Here is an 18,987-nt window from a genome sequence, read left to right on the forward strand (position 1 = left end):
CACATTAGCAGCTCTGGCAATGCCACAGAGAGCAGTGCAGTGTGGTAACTATCCCAGTGTGCAAGTGGCTGCAACGTGCTTTTCTAATGGGGGGCGGGGGTGGAGTGTGACAGGGAGTGTGTTGTGTGTACGTGGGGGGAGCGACAGTGTGTTTGGGGCCTGAGAGTGTGTCAGCATGCTGTCTTGTGTGTTCGGACAGCCGCAGACCCCCCCCCTCTCACACACACTCACAACAACAGCAGCATTCCACACTAATGGTTGCTTTGTCCTGGAGCAGATAAGCAGCTGGCTGTCAGAAACGGAGCTTTGAAAGGGGATATCCGCATGCCTGCAGCCGATTTCAAAACAATGACCAGAGTGGGCACTTGACTTCAGAGGATTATGGGACATTTCCGGAAGCCAATCACAGTGCAGTGATGCCAGGTCATTTCAGCCGAGGCGCAGTGAGCTTTATGCTTCTCATGGAGGTGGATTACCAGGAGAGCTCCAGAGCCAGGTGCTCCATGTGCCTTGCGAGTGTGGACACCTCAGGAGTTAGGGCTGCTTTAATACGCTCAAACTTGCAAGTGTTGCCAAGCCCTTAGAACAGGGACAGGGGCACATTTGGAAGAGGGAAACTGCTCTACACGCTAGCCCGGGCAGCCGCCCATTTTCTTTGGCAAGTCAGGAATGGCAAAGGCGAGACTGGAAGCACCTTTGTTATGCCCATCCCCCAACTCCTTCCCGGAGCTCTAGCTGAAGCCAGAGCATTGGCCTGAGTGGCCAAGAAGAGGTTCCAGCCCTGAAGGGAGCAGGACTTGCAGCACAAAGTGAGCACAACCATGAGGGGACTCAAATCCTGAATCATCCGATCCACAGGGAGATGCCTTATCCTTTAGGCCACATGATGAGGAGGTCTAAGCACTTCTTTGGAAAAGCCGGACACTGTGTTTCTCAGGTCATCTACTGAGGGGGCCGAGATGCTCTGGGCACAAGAAGTTAAGTTCCCAGCGACACGTGAGACTTAATTGTATGGGGCCAGGTGCAGGGCTTTGGCAGGGAGGCTCAGGCATGAGGGATTGAGGTGCAGCGGATGGACCTGCTGTCTAGGTGCTTAGATTTAGTCTCCCTGAGGAGGAGAAGGAATCTTGCTGACAGGCAGTGGCTGTGCAGAAAAAGAGGAGGGGTTCCTGGGACTTTTTTTGCCTCTCTTTTGCCTGCCTGCTCGCTCTTGTGGTGAACGGTGAAGGTTTTTTTCAACAAGTCCAGGTAGCTCAGTTGGTAGAGCATCAGGCTCTTAATCTGATGGTCCAGGGTTCAAGCCCCTGTCTGGGTGCTCAGCTTTTAAGTTGCCTTGTGTGCCAGGAGCCAAACTCTGTTCACAGCCACACAGGGATTCCAAGAAGCTGTGGCTGTTTCCTGGAAAGGTTCCTTTCCTTCGCAATCACGAGAGAGGCCACATCTGTAGATGCAGAAAGCTCAGTCTCTTGCCCCCAGGGAGCGCTGTGGGGCCAGGTGCTGAGAAAGCCCAGAGGGGGAGCAGCAGAGATGGGGGGAAGGGAGAGAGAGAAGCAATGAGGACAGAGCACAAGTGTAAAGGGGGCATCTGGTCTGGCTATTGTGGCAAACTTCCCTGGTTTATACACGACCCTGGTGGAATTGGCCATCGGGAGGATCTGAGTCCCCACCCCCTTACCCAGAGGCTGTCTGACCTGGAGGACTGTTAGGATACAGAGATTCAGGCCAGTCTGCAAAGGCCTGTACTTTAAGAATTTAGGTGTATTTTTATCACTTAGCTAGTTATAAAGATATAAAAGAAAGAATAAAAAATCACTGTCTGTCTGTGTAATGGCCTTCTCTTACTGTGACAGTCTGAGGCCTGGTTCTTCGGCTAGGCAGCAAAGGCAGCCATAAGCTGGGAAGTGTATGGTCACATCCTCACATTCCCAACTAGTCACATTGAACTAAGGTGCTATTGGGCTGTTAGGAATACAATCCTGCCCTGATATTCCTGTCACCTCCAGAGAAAGAGAAACTTAGTTTGGTAGCATCCTGTCTGGCAAGAACTCACTTATCAATAGACACAGCTGGAAAACCCTTATGTCTGTATAGATGTAGTTGTGAAATCCTCCCTTCTGTATTGTTTTGTATGTTTATTTGCATGGTCTCTGTCTGGTTCTGTGATTGTTTCTGTCTGCTGTATAATTAATTTTGTTGGGTGTAAACCAATGGAGGTGGTGGAATATAATTGGTTAAATAACCATGTTACAGTATGTTAGGATCGGTTAGCTAAATTTCAGTAAAATGATTGGTTAAGGTATAGCTAAGCAAAACTCAGGTTTTACTATATAGTCTGCAGTCAATCAGGAAGGCGGGGGGTGGGGAGTGGAATGGGACCAGGGACTGGGGATGGGGGAATTGGGATCATGTTTTGCTACAGGGGGGGATGGGAACAGAAACAGGGACACAGACAAGGCTCTGTGGTGTCAGAGCTGGGAAGGGGGCACTAAGGAAGGAAACTGGAATCATGCTTGCTGGACGTTCACCCCAATAAACATCAAATTGTTTGCGCCTTTGGACTTTGGCTATTGTTGCTCTCTGGTCATGCGAGAAGGACCAGGGAAGTAAGAGGGTGAAGGAATAAGCCCCCTAACACTGTCATTTGTTGCTCTAGGCTCCATTCACATCCCACTCCTGACACAATCACTGTCTTCTATCTGACAAAATAGCCTAATTTCAACCTCTCCTGTAACATTACACCACCAACTATTTAGCATTTGTATGAGAGAAGTTGGAGGGAATTCAAACATCTTCAAATGGCAAAACTTTTCCCCCGACCTGGTCAGTGAATCCTATGGTGAGAAACTTTCTGTGCATTTCAGTTTCTTGTATTGTCGGCGGGGGCTGAGGTGCTGGAAGGGAAATGTCTATGGAAAACTTGGACATCACTGTTGTCCAAAAAAAGGCAGGTGTTAGACACAATCGCTTCTCGTATTCCCGTGGAATCCGAGTCTAGCTGAAGAATTTCTGTCTATCCTAGAGAGAATCATTCCATTGTAAATACAAATGAAATGAGATCTTCAGGTCGAGTCAGCGCCTTTTAAAAGTATTTACTGAGAAAAAAGCCATTCTTTGCCTTGTTGATAAGGACAAGAAGCCCTCTTTTCCTTTCCATTTCAAATGTGAAATGAATGGAGATTTTCATTGAAAGACTTCTGGTTTTTAGGGGGAATTGAACCCAGGCCATGGCTGTTAAAACACCAGAACCTACTGCTTAAAGCACTAGGGAGGGCTGTTGTTCTCTGACAGCCAGCATTGTTTTTTTCAGCCTCCTACTTCACCAATGTCAGACTCTGAGTGCAGTTAAGCTCTGGAATAGGCTCCCAAAGGCGTCTGTGGTGTCTCTGTCCTCGGAGGCTTTTAAGAACAGGTTGAACAAACCTCTGTCGAGGATACTCTGCATATACTTGGTCCCATAGACAACCTGCTCTTGCTCTATCTGCTACCTTCATCGTGTTTGGATGTAAAGGTGGGAAATAATGGGGAAATTGGCCCCTCTTTCAAGTTTAAATGTTGTAACTTCTACATCTAGACCGGGGTGGCCAACCTGAGCCAACGTAACTGCCAAACGTGCACCTTTGTATGCAACTGCTGAGTCAGTTGTGAACCTTGCTACCATTATCATTATCCCTTTGAAATAATGATGGTGATGGACACTTGGCTGTATATCCCAGAGTGCCCTGGACGTCTACAGGCTGCATTAGCCAATCCAACCATTTGGCACTTACAGATGGGCACCTCTGTATTGTGCCTGAGTCTTGTACAGCTATGAAAGGCTGGTAGATGCCGATATTTTCCCATCTTTTTAACCAGCGCTAATACCCAGCCAGGCCAGGGCTGGGAAGAGAGAGAGAGCAGCAGGTTTCCCCTATTGTGGCTGTCTCACTTTTTCTGGACTAGCTTCACCTCTGCACCAACTTGTGCTTTTTGTAGGTGACCCTGGCTAGCTCAGTTGGCAGAGCATCAGACTTTTAATCTGAGGGGCCAGGGTTCAAGTCCCTGGTCAGGTGAAAAACTTCTCACTGCGAGTATAAAAATCTGTCTTTCTGGAGTCTTGTTCAGTGTTATTCTTTCTCTCCAGGATTTTGCCTTTCCTAAGAAGGGCCTTTCTGTGGGGGGGGATTGAAGGAGTAACTCCTTGACATCCCCTCTGTCCTTGCAGGCTGGAGGAATAAAGTCCTCTGGGCATAGAGCATGTTCCTCCCCTGCAGACACAAACACACAGAATATTCATAAGGAATTAGAATTAGAATCCACCACTTTCCTTGGGAGCTTGTTCCTGTGGTGAATCATCCTCGCTGTTGAATATTTGTGCCTTAGTTGTAATATGAATTTGTCTCTTTTCACCTTCCAGCCATTGGGTCTTGTTATACCTTTCTCTGCTAGATTAAAGAGCCCTTTCATACCCAGTCTTTTCTCTCCATTAAGGCCCTTCAACACTTCAGTGAAATCATCTTTCAATCTTCTTTTGATAAGCTAAACAGGTTGAGCTAGTTCAATAGCAAAGAGCCACCAAATGTTCTGAGGGCTGGAGAAAAATGTCTTCTAGGGAAAGTGGTGGATTCTCCATCTCCTGATGTCATTTAATGAAGACTAGATGCCTTTCTGGAATGTGTTTTCCCCAAAAGTAGCTCTTGTGTCATACAGGAGGCCTGTGATATGCAGGGGGTCAGATTAGATGCTATAATGGTCTCTTCTGGACATAAAGGCGACTAATTTCTGAAAAACTGAGTGTAGCATTGGAAGCAGCGTCTGATGTTTTCCTGTCTAGCTGGCTTGCTGCCTAGAACGAACGCTCCTTGAGTGGGGTGATCCACAGGGAGTAGCTCAAACCTCCAAAGTGCCTGGCCAGGGGCAGGACATTAGCACAGCAAGGGAGGGGTGTGGCAGTGACATCACAAAGGCCTTTTACAGGACCTCAGACTATTGGTCAAAGGTGGTGGGGAGGTGGTGACCTCACAGAGAGATGCTGACATCAGCCAGGCAGGACAGGTGCGAGGGGCCAGGGAAACCTCAGAGACCCCTGTGGCTTTGCTTCAGCAAGTCTCCTTCTCCAGGTCTCTCTTTGAGGACTGAGAGTATTCGGGTTCAGGCACGTGAGAGCCAGGAGGAACCTCTTTCGAGTTTTCTCCTTCCCTTTAGTGATTTTACTAGAAAACAGAAGTCCCTGTTTAGAAGGTAAGAGCCTCCTCAAGGGAAGGGGTGTCATGGGCGTGTCACAGTTCGGATGCCAGTGGCCCCCCTACACTGTCAGGAAGTTCCCACCACCCTGCTCTGTGTTCGCAGGGCGGGAGAGAGCAGCATCCACGGCAGTGATTTGCTCCTGGCTGCCGGAGCAGAGCAGCAGGCTCAGCTGTCAGAACTTCCCAGAGCGATGAAAGGGGAGGGGCCCATGGCTCTGTAGCAGGAATGCAGGGCAGGCGAGTTCACGGCGGGCATTGTGGGATACTGGAGGAGGCCAGTTATGGTGATATAATGAACAGCAGCGTCTACTCTGTCACTTTAAGTTTGCTGCAAAAAGCTCTAGACCTCTCATTGAAGTCGGTTTATTCTGTCAGCAAAACAGGGCACTTTTGTCGCCAGACATGGCATTGCAGTGTGTACACCAGCCACAAGCTACCGACCGAGAGAGCGTTGTGTGTTTTTCACACACCTGAGAAATATAATTCTGCTGAAACAACTTTGTAGTGCAGACCTGTCCAAAGATTCACTCACACATAGCTTGCAAGGAAAACCTCACCTGCTTCTCTGCTTTGCAGAATCCAAACACAAGCAAAGCTTGTCAGGCCCTGGTGGCAATGGCAGGGAGTCCGGTGTGGGCAGACAGTGTGTTATACCTATCCACAGGCACCATGGCTTAGCTGGCTAAAGCTTCTGTTTTGTAAACAGGAGATCCTGGGTTCAACTTCCAGTGGTGCCTTGTTGACTGGTTGTTGGGGCACCTGGTATTGGCTACTGTCAGAAGACAAGGTTCAGAGCTAGATGGGTCTTTGGTCTAGCCCAGTGTGGTTTTTCTTACGGTTTAAATAATGTAACCCCGCCACCAGCACAGCTTTGGTTACTGGGATTCGTGCCCCTCGGCACAGATCTTCTAATAATCCTCTCTCCATTTTTTTTTTTTTACTGAGATGAAAGTCACTCAGGAGTTTCTTTTCTCTGTGAAGAAAAAGCCCAGGGTGTGCAACGTAGGGGTGTGGGTATGTGTGTGTGTGTACTTCAAATTCCCCGTACGGGCCACCAAGCGTAACTTTAGCGCCCTCGTGGCCAAGATGGAGTCTGCTCTGCAGGCAGCTGTGGCCAAGAGACAGCGCGCAGGAATGCAGCAGGAGAAATCCCTTCCTCCCCAGGGGCACCTGTTCCAAACCCCCCAGAGTGAACACACACCCCCACAGGAAAAGTACAATGGACATAACAAAGGGAGATATTTATTTACAGAGGGCTGTGAAGAGAAAAACAACAAGGGGAAATATAGGGGGTGCAGTAAAACAGGGCTGCATTCAAAACAAGGCCCCACGGGCCCAGTGGGAGCACAGTCTGACAGGGCAGACACCGAGCAATGTGTCTGCACACAGAGTTCAGGAGGCCTGAGCAAAGTTCCAGTCCGGTGGTGAGTCTTGGGTGCTCCTGGTTGTCTTCGGCGCCAGTGAACTCTCCCCAGCAAACCCCTCCGGTGCCCTCTCCTGCCGCTCTCTGCAAAGCCACACAGAGCGACCCCCTCCCCACTTAACTGGCTACAGCCTCCCTCCTTGTTCCCTGTGCAGAGTCTCAAGCCCCAGTACTCACGGCCCCATGCAGCTCCGGGCAGCCGTGATACTGGGTCCAGCTCCTCGGGTGATTCCTCCCGGCACAGGCTACTCCTGGCTCCTGCCCTGGGCTATCCCCGATTGGGCCTGTCCTCCTCAGGCCTCCGGCAGGTTCTCTCTGCTTCCTTCTCCAGGGCCAGCTGCTCCTCTCTCTCTCCCTGGAGCTCCAGTGCCGCCCCCTGGAGTTTCCCTCCTTTTTCTTACTCTCCCCCTCCCCCTTGGGAAAAAGATCTCTAGACCCCAAAGGGGTTACAATTGCACCAGCACAACCACGAAGGGACTTGAACCCTCAATTGCCTGATCCAAAGTCAGATGCCTTATCCAGTTTGGGGCCACCAGTTCCCCCTAGAGAGAGGGGAGCCAGCCCAGGAAAGGAGGCTTTCAAAACTCTGATACCAATTGGCAATGGGACTGCCCCTGTGAAGAGCCGCTGCAGCCCCGTCAGGGAGAGCCGGTCTCTCTTTATGCAGCTCCCCCCCACCCCGTTCCTCAGGATGAGGGTTGTGCTCAAAGATCTGTGCCCCGTGTTTTCACCTCCATGTGAAGCGCGCAGTGCAAATAACTCTCAGCGCATCAGCTCAGTTCCAGGCTCCACTTCCACCAGCTCAGGCAAGATGGTGCAGAGGAGCCCCTGGGTGGCTGTGGGCCTGGGGAGGATGGATTTTGATTTTTCGGCCTGTCCGCTACGGGCAGCAAGGCCAAAAGTCAGATGGCCGGCTCTCCCGTCCACCACGCTCATCAGGAGCCCTTAGTCGACAGGCTCGGAGAATGCGGGCATCGCCCCCCACTACCTCTCGCATGCAAAGCGAGCGCTCTGCCGCTTGAGCTAATTCCCTGCAGCTGGCCCGACTCTCAGGCACCGGGCAAAAAAAGGCAAGGGCTCTGTGGCCTTAAGCAGAACACAGCCTGAAATGGGGGGAGGGGGGCGTGCTACCCAGAGCTGGGGAAGGGGGTCCGAGTCCCAGCCACGCTCCTCGGCACAAACACCAACGCTCCCTCCCTGGAGTGTGTCTGGGCTGAGAGTTAGCACCTGAAACAAGCACCAAACTTCAGAAGACAACGCAGGGATAGATAACTTGACGATTGCCTGCTCTGGCCATTGCCTCTGAAGCGCCTGGCATCGGTTACTGTCAGAAGACGGGATAGTGGCCTAGCTGGACCATCGGTCTCACCCAGGAGGGCCGTTCCTATCTTCACCACTTTCCTCTAACCCAAGCAAAGCCAGGAGCAGGCCCAGCTCAGCAACTCTAGCAGGCTCCCTGGCCCCTGGCCCAGCATACAGCAAAACGACCCTGCCTCCGCCAGGATAGACAGCCACCGACTCCCTCTTCCAGACCAACGCAGCCCTTCCCCGCTTTGGCTGTCTCCAAGCTGTCTGCGTGCTCTGCTCTGCTCCACGGCTGCCATGCTGCCTGAGATCAGGAGGCTGCGAGGTCTCACGGTCTCAGCTGAGCTGGTATCGCGTGCCACCCCGCCCATCTCCTCATTCCCTTCATGGACCCCTGGGATGTGAGTAATTCTGTATTTGAGTGGCTCTCCCTCCCGGCCAATGAGCTTGGCGTAGACTAGCAGGGAGGGAGGAGGAAAGGGATTGTGCTCCAGTGAGAGCTCAGAAAGAAAGGTGCAGGTCCCCCACTAGAGCCCAGCCCAGCAGAGCAAAGCAGAGCAGAGCAGGCTGGAGAATGTGTGTCTGGGTCTGACTACTTCTCCCATGCTCTTCCATTTGAGCTAACTTCCCCCAGCTGTCTCCAGCCTCCCAGTCAGCGCAAGGGGGAGAAGGGCCGGGGTGGAAGAGCTTTGTGCTCCGCAAGGGTTGGCTTTTTGGGAGGCCAAGCGGGGAGAGGGATGGAGGCCACTGGAGGAGCTGAGCCGGCTGACTGTCCATGGCTTCTAAAAGAAGGTCCTCGGGCTGCCTTGCAGCTGGAGAATGCGGGCATTGATCCCGCTGCCTCTCACATGCGAAGCGAGTGCTCTACCACTTGAGCTAATTCCCCTACCTTGGCAGGTGGCGTCTTGATCCATTCATTCGATAACGGAGGCCACATCGTTCCACGCGCCAGCCGGTGACTCCTTCCAAAAGGGTCAGGCAAGGGAGGGCTTCCCGTAGGCCGGCTAGCTCAGCTGGTTAGAGCATGGTGCTGATAACGCCAAGGTCATGGGTTCAAGCCCTATGCTGGCCACTCCGGGTGCAGGAGGGAGAGGGTGACTTCTGCTCTTTTGGCTGACTGCTAGGGGTGGCAGAGGCCAAAACCAGGTGGGCCGGGAGCAGGCAAGAGCCCTGCTGGGCGTGGGCGCAGGCGCTGGGCAGGACGAGGCTCCGGACCCCTCCCTGAGCTCCTCGCTCCACCTGCTGCCTGAAAGGAACTTGGAGACGGGTGAGCCCGGCCGGCTGCCTTCCAGGCTCATAGGAGGCCAGGCTTGAGCTGCCCGCCCGCGAAGCCAAAATCGCAGGCCTGCCGGCTTCCCCGACATTGTCCACAGAGGGTTGACCTGATGGCCCAAATTCTTGCCGTCCGCCAGCTCCACCCAAATGGACCTGACGCCGGATCACGCTCCCCAGCCCAAGCCACAGAGGAAGGCTTAATCCTCGGCACCCCAACCTAGGGGAGAGGCTTCACACTCCAGCGGCGCAGGGTGACCTTTGGGACTTTCCTGGACACCATCCTCCCACCGCCCACAGCCAGACCCCCCAAGCCCACACTCGAGCCCACCCCTCCAACAGGAAGGAGCAGGAGGACCACTCCGCCCAGGGGCACCACCACTCGAAGTCAGCTTCACTTGCATCCTCTTCTACCCCTTTCCTCCCAAGTTATGCGCGCCTCACGGGAGCCGGCCCTGGGAAGACGCAGGCACCGCACTCTGACTGGCGCAAGCCAAACGCCCACACCGAGAGTTTAGCACGGGCTCTTGAGGCACTGGAGGAACCCCATGCAGACGCACTGACGGAGCTAAGCTTTATGGCCAAGGGCCCTACCTGTGCAGAAAGCCAACTTGCTTGTGAAACAGACTCCTCTTTCGGCTCCCCTTCCAAACTTCCAAATGCCTCCCAATGGGAAAACACACCCACTGAAACACCCAAACGGTCCTAACGCTGGGGCCAGGCGAAAAAGAAAAGCAAGGAAAAGATTTCTAAATGGCCACCCTGCTGGAGTCGTACAGCTCCGCAAGTGAAACCCGTGGGAGGGACATTACACAGAAAAGGGGAATGGAAAGCTGCCCAAATTGAGATGCTGTGGAAAGCTACAGCCCCATCGCTACTCCTACTCTGCACACTTCTTGCAACAGCTGATGAACGGCCAGGTGCTTTTCGCATCCAAGCCCACACCAGGGGAAGACCTTGAGAAGCTTCCCGTGGCTTGCCTGGTTCAGCTGGTCAGAGTGCGGCACTCGTGGAGGCAAGATGGTGCAGAGGAGCCCCTGGGTGGCTGTGGGCCTGGGGAGGATGGCTTTTGATTTTTCGGCCTGACCGCTACGGGCAGCAAGGCCAAAAGTCAGATGGCCGGCTCTCCCGTCCACCACGCTCATCAGGAGCCCTTAGTCGACAGGCTCGGAGAATGCCGGCAGCGTCCCCCACTACCTCTCGCATGCAAAGCGAGCGCTCTGCCGCTTGAGCTAATTCCCCGCAGCTGGCCCGACTCTCAGGCACCGGCCAAAAAAAGGCAAGGGCTCTGTGGCCTTAAGCAGAACACAGCCTGAAATGGGGGTGGGGCGCTACCCAGAGCTGGGGAAGGGGGTCCAAGTCCCAGCCACGCTCCTCGGCACAAACACCAACGCTCCCTCCCTGGAGTGTGACTGGGCTGAGAGTTAGCCCCTGAAACAAGCACCAAACTTCAGAAGACAATGCAGGGATAGATCACTTGACGATTGCCTGCTCTGGCCATTGCCTCTGAAGCGCCTGGCATCGGTTACTGTCAGAAGACGTGATAGTGGCCTAGATGCACCATCGGTCTCACCCAGGAGGGCCGTTCTTATCTTCACCACTTTCCTCTAACCCAAGCAAAGCCAGGAGAGGTCCCGCGGCTTCCTTGCCGCTGGAGGACGTGGGCATTGATCCCCGCTGGCTCTTGGAGTGCTGGGGAGTCCGACTCTGCACCCCTCTTCCTGGGACTCTCAGTGATTTTCAGCCAGCCAGTAAAACAGAAGGTTTATTGGACACAGGAACACAGGCTACAGCAGAGCTTGTGGTCAGAGCCAGGACCTCTCAATCTGGCCCTTCTGTGGTTCAGGGTGCTTGGATCCCAGCCTAGGATTCTCTGAACTCCCCTCAGCCAGCCCCAAATCGAAACTGACTCTCCCTCTCCACTCGGCTCTCTCCTTTGTCTAGCTCCCCTGGCAGAGATGTTGACCTCCCCTCCCCCCTGCCTAGCTCAGGTTACAGGCTGAATACCTGTCCCTCACCTAAAGTCCTCCCCGTCTCCCCCAACCCCCACACAGACAGCCCCTACTCCAGCACATCTCTCCCCTCTTTGAGACTGAACTGAGCGGGGTCACTCTGTCCAGTGACCCGGGGAAGTTCAGGGCCCCGTCTCCGGGACAGGGCATCTGCTATCAGGTTGGCACTTCCCTTCACGTGGACCACGTCCATGTCGTAGTCCTGCAGGAGCAGGCTCCACCTCAGGAGCTTGGCGTTGGCTCCTTTCAGCTGGTGCAGCCAGGTCAGGAGAGAGTGGTCTGTGTACATGGTGAAGTGGTGCCCAAAGAGATATGGCTCCAGTTTCTTAAGGGCCCACACAATGGCCAGGCATTCCTTCTCGATGGCCACGTAGTTCTGCTCCCGGGGTAGCAACTTCTTGCTCAGGTACACGATGGGGTGTCTCTCCCCCTTTTCATCCTCCTGCATCAACACCACCCCCAGCCCCGTGTCTGAGGCGTCAGTGAACACCATAAAGGGCTTGTCAAAGTCTGAATTTGCCAGAACTGGGCCACTGAGCAGAGCCTCCTTCAGCGCCTGGAGAGCCTGCTGGCACTCCTTGGTCCAGACCACCTTGTCTGGCTTCCCCTGCTTGTACAGCTCAGTGATGGGGGCGGCTATGGCGCTAAAGTGGGGCACGAACCTTCGATAGTACCCCGCCATCCCAATAAAGGCCTGGACCTGGTTCTTGGTTTGGGGAGCGGGCCAGTCTCTGATCACCTCCACCTTGGCTGGTTCCGGCTTTAGGCAGCCGCTCCCCACCCGATGGCCCAGGTAAAATACTTCAGCCATCCCCACCTTGTACTTCTCAGCCTTTACGGTTAGCCCAGCCTCTCGGAGTTGGTCCAGCACTTGTTTAACCTGGGACATGTGGTCCTCCCAGGTCTCGCTGAAGATGCAGATGTCGTCAATATACGCCACGGCAAAACTCTCCATCCCCCTCAGTAGCTGATCCACCAGACGCTGGAAGGTGGCCGGTGCTCCCTTGAGGCCGAAGGGCAGGGTCAGAAACTCATAGAGCCCCAGAGTGGTGATAAAGGCCAATTTCAGCCTGACAACTGCGTCCAGCGGCACTTGCCAGTAGCCCTTTGTAAGATCCATGGTGGTGAGGTACCGAGCGCCTCCCAGCTTGTCTAGGAGCTCGTCAGGCCTGGGCATGGGGTTGGCATCAGATACAGTGATGGCATTGAGCTTTCGATAGTCCACACAGAACCGGATCGACCTATCCCTTTTGGGGACCAGGACCAGCGGCGAGGGCCAAGGGCTGGAAGATGGCTGGATCACCCCCAAAGCCAGCATGTCCCTGACCTCTCTTTCTAGGTCCTGGGCAGTTTTTCCTGTGACCCGAAAAGGGGAGCATCGTATGGGGAGTGGGGGGGGGGTGACCCGGTCTCCACCTGGTGGACAGTCAAATTAGTGTGCCCGGGCTGGTTGGAAAACAGCTGTCGGTACAGATGCAGCACCCCTCTGATCTCAGCCTGCTGGGCCAGGGTCAGCTGATCAGAGAGGGGAATCGCCTCCAGGGGGGAACCAGCCTTTGTCCCCGGGAATAGATCCACTAAAGGGTCATCTCCCGGCTCCTCCCAATGTCCACACACGGCCAACACCACATTCCCCCTGTCATAGTATGGCTTCATCATATTCACATGGTACACCCGGCGGTGATGAGCCCGGTTAGACAGCTCCACCACATAGTTTACCTCATTTAGTTGCTTGATAACCTTGAAGGGCCCTTCCCAGGCAGTCTGGAGTTTGTTTTTCCTCACGGGGATGAGAACCATCACTTGGTCCCCGGTGGCGAAGGCGCGGGCCTGCGCCGTGCAGTCATACCAGACCTTCTGCTTCCTCTGGGCTCGGGCCAGATTCTCCCTGGCCAGGCCCATGAGCTCGGCAAGTCTTTCACAGAAGGTCAGGACATACTCCACCACCGACTCTCCATCGGGAGCGGCCTTCCCCTCCCATTCGTCTCTCAGCAGGTCCAGGGGCCCCCTTACCTGCCTCCCATATAACAGTTCAAAAGGCGAGAACCCGGTAGATTCCTGGGGTACCTCCCTGTACGCGAACAGCAGGTGAGGTAAGTACTTGTCCCAGTCCTGTGGGTGCTGGTTCCTAAATGTTTTTAGCATCATCTTTAGCGTCCCGTTTAACCTCTCCACCAGCCCGTTGGTCTGGGGGTGATACGCTGAGGCCCAGTTGTGCCGGACCCCACATTTCTCCCACAGGGACTGGACCAGGCTCGATATGAAGTTGGACCCCTGGTCCGTTAAGACTTCCTTGGGGAACCCCACCCAGCTGAAAATGGTCAGCAGCGCATCTGCCACGGTGTCTGCTTCGATAGAGGACAAGGCCACCGCCTCAGGGTAGCGAGTGGCGAAATCTACCAGCACCAGGATGTATTTCTTCCCCGACCGGATCACCTTGCTGAGAGGTCCCACTATGTCCATGGCCACCTTCTGGAAAGGTTCTTCTATGATGGGAAAAGGCCTCAAAGCTGCTTTCCCCTTGTCCTGGGCCTTCCCCACCCACTGGCAGGGGTCACAGGATTGGCAGTACTGCCGGACATGGGTAAAGACCCCAGGCCAGTAAAAGTTCTGTAGCAGCCTCTGCCTGGTACGCCGGATTCCCTGGTGCCCTGCGAGGGGGATGTCATGGGCCAGGTACAGGAGCTTGTGGCGAAACTTCTGGGGAACCACCAGCTGCCTCCTGATCCCCCATGACTCCACTTCCCCGGGGGGAGCCCATTCTCGGTACAGGAACCCCTTCTCCCACAGGAACCTCTCCTTGCAACCTCTCCTCATGGTCTGTACTGCACTGAGGTTAGCCCGGTCCCTGAGCTTCTGCAAGGAGGGGTCTTTCTGCAACTCAGCCTGGAACTCGGCAGCTGGGACAGGGATGGGGACCTGCTCTCTCTCACCAGCTGGGACTGAGGTAGCAGCCTCTCTGGGTCGTGTCCCTGGGCGTTCCCTCCCCACCAGGTTAGGGTCCGGCACCTCGGGCAGAGTACCTTCCCCGTTGTCAGGGCGCAGTGCCCTGCGCCGACTCTGACTACGGGTCACGACCAGGGCACCCCGGGCGTTGCTTGGCCAGTCCTCGAGGTCCCCCCCATTAACACCTCCGTGGGCAAATGTGGGTGTACCCCCACATCCTTGGGGCCCTCCTTGGCCCCCCACTTCAGGTGCACCCTCACCACGGGCACCTTGAATGGGGTCCCGCTCACACCCCTCACGGTCAGGTAGGTGTCGGGCACCATCCGATCTGGGGCCACCACCTCGGGCCGGGCCAGCGTCACCTCTGCGCCCGTGTCCCAGTACCCAGTGACCTTCCTCCCATCCACCTACAGGGGAACAAGGCACTCTTTCCGGAGGGGAAGCCCCGTGCCCACCCTGTAAACCAAAAACCCGGAGTCTGGAGCATCCAGCCCCCCAGAGGAGCAGACCTGGGGCCCTCCTCCCTCCTTCGCAGGTGGTACGCGGCCAGCCCCCCTTTCCTGGGAATGTTGCCCCTCATCTGATTGGGTCTTTACCCAGTCAACCCTCTGCGGTTTGGGTCTGCTCGGTCTGTCCCTGAGCTTGGGGCACTGGGCCCCTATGTGGCCTCATTGGCCACAGTGATAGCAGCCCATGTCTCGTGGGTCCCCTCGAGTGGGTCGGATGGACCTGACGCTGGATGTTCCCCTTTGCTGGGGGTTCTCCATAGGCCCCCGCTGGGAGGTCCCATGGTGACTTTCTCTCTGCGTTGAGGCAGGCCTGCTCCTTCGAGACTCCTCCCTGTTATCCCCTGCCCGACTGTCCACAAATTGGTCGGCCAGCTGGCCTGCATGCTGCGGGTTCTCCGGCTTCTGGTCCATCAACCACAGCCTCAGGTCAGAGGGGCACTGCTCATAAAGGTGCTCCAGTATGAATAGGTCAAGCAGGTCCTCTTTAGTTTGGGCCCCGGCTGTCCACTTGCGGGCATACCCCTGCGCCCGGTTGACCAGTTGTAGGTATGTGACCTCATGGGTTTTATGTTGACTCCGGAACCTCTTCCGGTACATCTCAGGAGTCAGCCCAAACTCACAGAGCAGGGCCTGTTTGAACAGTTCGTAGTCCCCTGTCTCCGCCCCTTTCATTCGGCTGTACACCTCCATGGCGGTGGAGTCCAGTAAGGGGGTGAGAAACGGGATCCTGTCTGCAGGGTCAACCTGGTGCAGCTCGCAGGCATTCTCAAAGGCCGTCAGGAAGGTATCTATCTCCTCCCCCTCCTTACGCCGGGCCAGGAAGCTCTTATCAAAGCTCTTTGTAGGCTTGGGTCCCCCCTCACTCACCGCAGCCAGGGCCCCGCTGCTTCTCAGCTGGGCCAGTGCCAGCTCACGCTGGTGCTGGTTCTCCTCGTGTTTACGCTGGTTCTCCCGCTCCTTCAGTTCTTGCCTCCTTAACTCGAGCGCCTCCCTGTCATATTCCAGCCGCATCTGTTCCAGGGACGGGGAGCTCCACCGGGACAATCCCCTGCTGGCCGCCAGGGTCCAGGTGCCCTCGGTATTCGCTGGGCTTCCCCCAACCCCTCCCCTAGGTATAGGTGGGCAGGGTCTCGTGGTGTCCTCGGCAGTAGTCTGGCCCCTCCCAGTCATGTCAGGCCCCGGGGCCCACACTGTGTCCGCTGGGTGGTTTCCCTCTGGGACAGGGCTCGGTTCACCCAAGCGATCCTTCTCCTCCAGCTGGGCAATTAGCTGGTCTTTGGTGGACCTCCCAATGCGCAGCCCCCTCTGCCTGCACAGCTCCACCAGGTCGCTCTTAAGGTGCTTAGCATACATCTTCCTGCTGGCCACTCGCCGGCCTGTGCTCTCAGCTTCCCACCGGTTCCAGGGAGACCCCTCGTGCACCAGCCCTTCTTCAGGTCACCCCCTCTCTGCCAGGGTTGAGCTGCAGACTCCTCCGCCCCTGGGACTGCTCCTACAATCCTCCCGGGGACCCTGTTACTGCAAAGTCCTTCTCTCTGGTCACACACTCCCAGGCGTTAATCGCCTCCTGAAACTGTCTCTTTCTGTCTCTTCAGCCCACCTGGTCCCCATCAGTTCCCCCTTCATTTTGCTGCTCCCCAGTCACTTACTGCAGGAAGTGCCGTCCACGGGGTGCAGTAGGTCCCGCCGCTGCCACCAGTTGTAACGGAGTGTGGGGGAGTCAGGCCCTGCACCCCTCTTCCTGGGACTCACAGTGACTCTCAGCCAGCCAGTAAAACAGAAGGTTTATTGGACAACAGGAGCACAGGCTACAGCACAACCAGGACCCCTCAATCGAGTCCTTCTGGGGTTCAGGGTGCTTGGATCCCAGCATAGGATTCCCTGAACTCTCCCCCCCAAGCCCCAAACCGAAACTGACCCAACCCCCTCCAGCCAGCTCCTGGCTTTGTCTAGCTCCCCGGGCAAAGGTGTTGACCTCCCCTCCCGCCGCCTAGCTCATGGTACAGGCTGAATACCTGTCCCTCACCTAAAATCCTCCCTTGCTCTCCCAACCCCCACACAGACAGCCCCTACTCCATCACAGCAGGTCAGGAGTGGGATAGCAGGGGCTGCGGGTCAGTAGTGAGGGGCATTAGCAGAGTCTTGAGGTCAGGACTGGGATAACAGGGGCTGCTGGTCGGGAGTGAGGGGCACTGGCATAGCTGTGAGTCTGCAGGTCAGGACTGGGATAGCAGGGGCTGCGGGTCGGGAGTGAGGGGCACCGGCAGAGCTGTGAGTCTGCAGGTCAGGACTGGGATAGCAGGGGCTGCGGGTCGGGAGTGAGGGGCACCGGCAGAGCTGTGGGTCTGCAGGTCAGGACTGGGATAGCAGGGGCTGCGGGTCGGGAGTGAGGGGCACCGGCAGAGCCTGTGAGTCTGCAGGTCAGGACAGGGATAGCAGGGGCTGCGGGTCGGGAGTGAGGGGCATCGGCAGAGCTCTGGGTCTGGAGGTCAGGACTGGGATAGCAGGGGCTGCGGGTCGGGAGTGAGGGGCACCGGCAGAGCTGTGGGTCTGGAGGTCAGGACTGGGGTAGCAGGGGCTGCGGGTCGGGAGTGAGGGGTACCGGCAGAGCTGTGGGTCTGGAGGTCAGGACTGGGGTAGCAGGGGCTGCGGGTCGGGAGTGAGGGGCACCGGCAGAGCTGTGGGTCTGCAGGTCAGGACTGGATAGCAGGGACTGCGGGTCGGGAGTGAGGGGCACCTTATCACCATGAGCTGCTCCCCACTAGGCACCACACCCCATTCGTCACTACGTAGCTCAGTGGCAATCACTGCCCCGAAGTGACTCCGGTGCAGGGACTCACAGCACGAACTCCCCACACCGGATTCTGTCCACACACAGAGAATTCTCTCTGCCGGGCTCCTTCGGTTCCTCTCGCTGCTCCCTGTCCTGCCTCCCGACACTGCTCATCTGCATAACCCCGCTCATGGACACGTGACACCTTCTGTCGTTTTGGTCTCGAGTGAATGAGTCACCGCACGTCACAGCCCCAGCGCACGTCACAGCCGCTGGGCGGGGATTGTCTGTGAGCCCCGCGCTGGGGGCGGGGCTTCAGGGAGAGACCCAGCCCCATAGACAGCCTGGGGCAGGGAGATATCGGGGGAAGGGATGAGGGGAGAAGGGGGAAGGGAGAGACCCCGCCCCATAGACCTGCAGGGGCAGGAAATGAGGGGAGAAGGGGGGAGGGAGGGATCCAGCCCTATAGACCTGTAGGGGCAGGGAGATATTGGGGGCAGGAGGGGAGAAGGGGGGTTGGCAGAGACCCAGCCTGGGGTGCAGGGAAATGGGCTGGTTTGGAGGGAACTGGGGAGGAGAAGAGACACAGGGCAGGACACATGTTGGGACAGGGAAACTGACTCACTCCGAATACGTGCGGAGCAGGGCAGGGCGGAGGCAGATCATGCTGGTCCCAGGGTAATTTTGGGGGGTTCTGGTTCCCCACTCAGCCGGGGGGCTCCCCTCTGGGCTGAGGAGCCCTGGGGTGGGGCGGGTGCAGGGGCTGGGTGTGTGTGTCAGGCTGGGGGAGCTGCCTGGGCAGAGGGGCTGGAACTGGGGCGGCTGCAGCAGCCCCTGGCTTGACGTGGTTTCCATCACACCCAGGGGTTACAGTTGGTTCAGTGGCTCAGCCCCCCCACTATACAGATTGTTCTGGCACCACTGGCCTAGGGTCACCGTCTAGTGCTCAGGGCCTGCCTGGCTCTCCTAGAGCAGGGCGAGCGCCCAGCTCTCCTGGGGCAGGGCTGGCGAGAGCTCTGGACAGATACTAACAGCGCCGGGGAGCCTGGACAAATATTAGTTGGCCAGAGGAGCCTGGGGCAGTTTTATCAGAGAGCAGAAATGAATCCCGCACACAGCACTGGAGCTGCAGTGCTCGGGGTGTGGGCCTGGGTCTCCTGCACAGTCTCCCTGCACCCCCTCGTGGCATAACAAGTTCCCTGCAGAGAAGCAGAGGTGCGGGACCGAGGGCTGCGGCGGGGGCTGCAGCACCCCCATGTCTCACTGTGCAAAGCTCCAGGTGCTGTGGGAACAAAGCCAGCATTATTGTGCGATTCCAGAGAACCCCGGAGCTGTGCTGCCCCTGTGGAGTGTGAGCGGGAATTGCACGTTTTCACACTGCTTGTGAACACCAGGGCCCGTGCAACCATTTAGGCAAACTAGGCGGCCACCTAGGGCGCCTAGTGGTTGGAGGCGTCTAAAAGCCCCCTCAGGCGAGGAGGTGGAGCGGAGGTGAGCTGGGTGGGGGGGCGTGCGGGGAGGGCTG

The 18,987-nt window shown here is 56.4% G+C and overlaps 3 non-coding genes across 3 annotated transcripts; all 3 read left to right on the forward strand.

The window, feature by feature from the left end:
* The first annotated feature begins 1,242 nt into the window (after window positions 1-1,242).
* Window positions 1,243-1,315, forward strand: TRNAK-CUU. Its single transcript has one exon. It is a non-coding gene; the product is annotated as a tRNA-Lys (tRNA).
* A 2,661-nt stretch (window positions 1,316-3,976) lies between these two features.
* Window positions 3,977-4,050, forward strand: TRNAK-UUU. The gene has a single exon. It is a non-coding gene; the product is annotated as a tRNA-Lys (tRNA).
* Window positions 4,051-8,948: 4,898 nt separating this feature from the next.
* TRNAI-GAU lies at window positions 8,949-9,022 on the forward strand. The gene has a single exon. It is a non-coding gene; the product is annotated as a tRNA-Ile (tRNA).
* Window positions 9,023-18,987: the final 9,965 nt, after the last annotated feature.

The sequence above is a fragment of the Mauremys mutica genome, unplaced genomic scaffold (genome assembly GCF_020497125.1).
Source record: "Mauremys mutica isolate MM-2020 ecotype Southern unplaced genomic scaffold, ASM2049712v1 Super-Scaffold_100303, whole genome shotgun sequence".
In the NCBI taxonomy this organism is placed as follows: Eukaryota; Metazoa; Chordata; order Testudines; family Geoemydidae; genus Mauremys; species Mauremys mutica.